Source organism: Scophthalmus maximus, chromosome 10 (genome assembly GCF_022379125.1).
Source record: "Scophthalmus maximus strain ysfricsl-2021 chromosome 10, ASM2237912v1, whole genome shotgun sequence".
Classification (NCBI taxonomy): domain Eukaryota; kingdom Metazoa; phylum Chordata; class Actinopteri; order Pleuronectiformes; family Scophthalmidae; genus Scophthalmus; species Scophthalmus maximus.
In genome coordinates this window covers 6,007,501-6,012,631 of record NC_061524.1, presented here as the reverse complement: position 1 = coordinate 6,012,631, position 5,131 = coordinate 6,007,501, and the positions used below count along the sequence as shown (strand labels likewise).

The window sequence follows — 5,131 nt, the reverse complement described above, 5'->3', positions numbered from 1 at the left end:
CTTCTCTGGTTCACTTTTTACATCAATAGGACTTTATGACCGTGTCAGGGTGAAACTTTGGGTTCTTACTGTTCCTTTGTGTTTTATAATCTTGCTTAAGAATGGGTTTTTATATATATATATATATATATATATATATATATATATATATATATATATATATATATACACAGTTATATATATATACACAGTTATTTCATTTTTACATAAAAGCTGCCATTTATCAAGTGGCCACATCTGTGTGAGTGACAACAAAGCAGGTAAAAATAATGAAGAGCTGCACTCACTGGAGGCTGCAGTGGGAAAAAATGGAGAGAGACTGTTTGTGTGCGTGTGCGCGTGTGTGTGCGTGTGTGTGCAGACACAGAGAGAGAGACCGGGTGAGTAGGGGGCCGTCCTTTTCCACAGTGGACCTGCCACACACAATATTTAGCATGAAGTCAACCCTCTCCTCCTGCCCCCTCCTCCTCCCTCGCTATACTCTGCGTGGGGATCAAGCCTCACTCTTCCACAGCCTTCATGTCTGACAACACAGAGGGAAGAGGAAAAGGGAAGAAGAAGGAAACTGACTGACTGACTGACGCCTCCTTTTTTTTTCTTTCTTCTTCTTCTGACTCTTCTGACGCACCGGGGAACTTTTTGTCCATGTCACAAGCAAAACCTGAGGCCAGGACAGGACAGGACAGCCACCAGCCTGCAGCAGCGTTCTCTGCGTTTTCCACGGATTAATTTAACCAGATTCGACCGGGATTCGACGTAAGTGCCAATAACTGCACTTTTTTTTTTTTTTTATATATGTCTCTCTGTCTTATCTCTCGCATCTGGAATCCATCCAGCAACTTTCCCTTCTTTCTTTTTCTTTTTTTTATTTGTGCGTAAAAGTTGACTGAACCTCACCGAGATTTGAAGGATGTGCTTCGTCAACTCTCTTTTAAAGTAAAACATTTAGCAGCGTTTTCTTCCCCCACATCAGCAGCAGAGGTTGATCCTTCGTGTCCAGCAAGGGAAAGTGCCAGGACTGTGGCTTTTAGTGCTCTGACTGTGTCCAGGGAACAAACCGAACAGCGAGAGTTTACTTTTGGGTGAGTGTGATAATGATGTTGATGAGGGGCGACACATCAAACCCAATATGTGACCAGACTTTATTTTTAAAGTAAGCATTTCATCTTCCATGAAGTAAAATATGATCACCGCGATGCTACGAGGCACAACCAGAAGGTAAAAGGCTGCGTAAAGGCTCCAGTTGGTCTGCTCCGCCTTTTACGCGTTTATGCGCGTGAGGCCTGTTGTCAAAAAACACACAAAAAATAAATAAATAAACTCGAGATCGTTTACGGAGTGCGTGAAGCAGAGGTTCCACGTCCATAAAAAAAATCTTATCCTGTAGCATTATACATGAAATATGATGTAAACCGCTTGGCATGATTTCTCAAAAAAACCTCTGGGACTTGGCAGAAACGGACGTTGGGGAAATATCTGGCGGGTCGAAAATATTTGGAGGATCTGGAGGAAATTGATAGGTGGCAGGTGGCGGTGCCGCGGCCACAGGAGACCGCGTGCAGAACAACACAACTGTACGACCTCCACACACACACACACACGCACAGCAGTGGTCTCCTTTAAATGAATACTATTAGCATCTATATTACAAACATTATGACGAGACAATTCGGCCTTTTTAACGTTTTAATATTTGAGTTTATCGTCGAACAGTTAGTTTGATAATAACAACAACATCAGCAATACAAATAACAAGTACAACAGCAAGTACCACAAAAATATATATTACTAATTATGCTAATAATAATTCCATAATTTAAAATAATGATCATAATAACAACATAGATTAGCAGCATATATTGGGCTTGGATAGATGGATGAATTTTTTCCTAATTGCCCAAATCATTTTAGGTAAATATTAGCGTGAAAAAAGGGTTAGTTAATACTTGTAAAACCTGGAGACTTTTATGTCCTATTCATATCATAAAAATATTTATTGCTACACGAATAAATGTGCTGTCGTTACGGAAATTAAAAGGTAATCAACAGAGGAGCTCGTGCACAGTTGTAATTTTGTAAATATATTTTGTGATGTAAACGGCCTGATTTTATATACTGTAAGGTTTAGCCTAAATATTGTATTTGCATTTGTTTACATATTTTTCTTTAATAAATAAATAGATAAATAGAGACAAGTCAGATTTAGATTTCCTCCTGCCAGGCCTTCAGCCTTGGCTTGAGTTGCCAGATCGAAACATATGGAAATTAGATTTGTTTCGAAGTTGTCGTTTGTCCCCAGGGTGAAACGTATACTGTTATTATTATGATGATTTATTTTTAATTTTTGTGGACAATCCACCAAACGTTTTCACTGAGAGGTGCGTGGAGGCCCCGGCCTGCTGCAGCCTGCACCACCGAGGGGGCCACGACGGAAACATGCTGACTCGGTTGAAAATACAAAACGCTGTGGTTTAATATTGAACCGGATGAATCATCTTCATCGGCCGTAACATGTAGGAATAATCACAAAAATATATATATAATGAAACCACAAAATAAAATGACCCTTAGAAATAACAAAATGAGACGGTGCAGACAGGAAAAAAAAACACATTTACATGTGATATTTAAATAAAGATTTTATTTATTTCAAACCAATTAACTGCAAAAAACAGAACATGATTTAAAACACTTATTGTACCAATAATAACGTCGCGTGAACGTAACTGGTCAGCAAAATAAAATTCGTCATGTCACCTCATTATTTATTTATTTTTTTGCTGTTGGGTTTCCCCGGTTTCATTTCTTCAATTTAACCGCTTTTCCCCCTCTGCAGCAGATTCGTGTTTTTTAATTTATTTATTTATTTATCTATTTTACACGCACGGCGCGAGTCAAATGAGTGAAATATATTTTTGATGAACGTAATAAATGTTTGATGCGGGGAGGCTGCGTGTTAATCACTGCTGCGGGTTTTCCTGTCGTTCCCTCGCGCAGCCAATTATCTGCCCCGCCGCTGCCGCGCGCGCGGAGCCGCCGCCGCACCGCCGCGCGCCCGCGGGCCTCGGCCGCGCTCCCCTCAATCATATGCAAATGGCTGCGGTGGCAGGGGCAGAAATTAACATCTGCAAACATTGGACGGAAATTCCATCTGCCGCCTCTTCGAGGAGCTCCTTAATAAGTTCTCAGACAGCAAAGTGACACACATCTTAATCAACTCTTAATCCCGGGAATTAATTCTCCAAGCGTTTATGAATAATTCCCGGGGATAATGGCCGCGGCCCTGTGGAAATGCAAGCAGTCCCGTGCGTGGCGCGCCTCCGCCAGATGGACCCGCCAGTCTCCCCGGGAAAAAAAAAAAATTAGAGGATTCTTGCTTCCATTATTATCATTATTATTATTTTTTTATTATGATTACCAAATATATATTTTAATGAGCTGGGCTGCTTATGCAAAAATGTGCCCTGGCTTATGCAAACCGGGGACTCCATTGGTCTTGCTGTTGATTTGTGTCCATTAATGAACAGGAGGCGTAAACACGCCCCACCCACAGCAGTGTGTTTCAGGCTTTGGGGGGCTCCAGGAGATAGCCCGGGCCCTGTGGTACCCCACAGTGCGGGAGATGGCTCAGGTTAATCTCTGATTTCCAGGGGGTTGCCTCGCTCTGGAGGGAAATCAGCATCAGCACATGCAGCGTGTACAGCGGCGGAGTGGCTCAGGGATCAGTCTGTCAGCCACTTGTTATCTCAGTGATGTAGCCTGCTGGCCATATTGAGCTCAGGAGGGAGGGGAGGGGGGGGGGGGGGGGACTGCTCTTGATTTCTTTTCTATTTTTTTTTTTTGTTGAAATGTAATCATGCTGATGTGCTGGAGCCGGAGCTGTAAGGACAGGGGCGGAGGTGAAGGGGGGTGTACGGGAGGTGGGGGCCACTGACACCTTGTTCTGGGCAAAAAATGACTGGCTTGCATCGCACCGCACTCCCCCCCCCCCCTCGCCGCCGGGGCCAGACCAACCTCTCAGCACCACATTGACACCGCCGCCGTCTGTCCATCCATCACTGCCACTGGCGGATATAGCCGCCCGGGTCCTGGCTCACATTCATATATCTGACCAAAAATACTGGACCTTGCAGATACTAGACCGTGGGGGCTGTGCACTCACAAAGGGGACAGCTGTTGCTCTGCCGGGGCAGCCACCTTCACCCAGACCCGTTTGTGGAGTGTCTTTGATTTGATTTCTTTTATTGAAACAGCTCAGCCATCCTCTACAGCAAAGGTAACGCTGCTTTAATCTGAATTTTTTAAAAACTCTTCTTTTAATGCTGTCGAGTTAGGCATGACGTGTTACTTTGCTCGTCTCTTTCTTTTTGCCTTTAAACAAAGGGGAACCTCGGCGTAGCCTCGTTCAAAAGAACAGTCTCAGCTTTATTTTTTCGAAAAAGAAAGAGAGGATCCTGAGGCAGAGGTGGGAGCATGATGGGTGCTTGTGTTTGCCCGTATAATAATTCATTTGCCCCGTAGCCTTTCCTCGTGTCAGGTTATGAACACAGTGTTATAGATGAGGCTCGCTTGAAATGTCACATCGTGGGGCCGCTCGAAAGACTTCGAACACACAATGAGACAAATCGTTGGAACACGCAGAGCTCCGGCACGGCTCTCGCAGAAAAGCCAACAAATCAACTTGAAATTGAATTGCTGGGTCACATTCTCCTGGCAGCACTTTTCCAAATCCAAACACAGACATACACTGTTACTGAGTCATTCTACTAAACAACAACCGGGGGGACCATATGAAACAATATTTGTGTGGTTATGACCAAGGAGACAATGGATCTTTCGGACCCACGAGTCAACTATAACCCACAAATCCATATCAGAGGTTTATTAATCCAAACAACACTGGGGCAGCGTGCCTACTGAGGTGATCTCTCTGCCGGGAGACTTGACCTCATCCTCAGTCTTGCATCTCGTCTTCCTTTTCTTTCTTTTCAGGGACGTTCCGCTGTCGGACGATTCCGTGCCTTCTAATCTTTGTCGAAAAACGCTCCCATCGTTTCTCACGGACGCTGAAACGAGGAACAGATGCAAGTCGTTCTTTTTTCTTTCCTTCTTTTTTTTTTTTTTGTAGAAG

At 43.8% G+C, this 5,131-nt stretch overlaps 1 protein-coding gene across 4 annotated transcripts in view; it reads left to right on the top strand.

Moving 5' to 3' along the window:
* The first annotated feature begins 496 nt into the window (after positions 1–496).
* Positions 497–5,131, top strand: part of pitx3 (paired-like homeodomain 3) — an 18,537-nt gene continuing 13,902 nt past the window's right edge. For 2 of the 4 annotated variants that reach the window (XR_004784784.2, XM_035606962.2), the window contains exon 1: positions 497–756. The gene's annotated coding sequence lies outside the window, so the exon portion shown is untranslated. Of the gene's footprint in view, positions 757–1,004; positions 1,083–4,059; positions 4,277–5,131 lie in introns of those variants that run through there. The other 2 variants (XM_047335356.1, XM_035606963.2) reach the window with 2 other exon arrangements.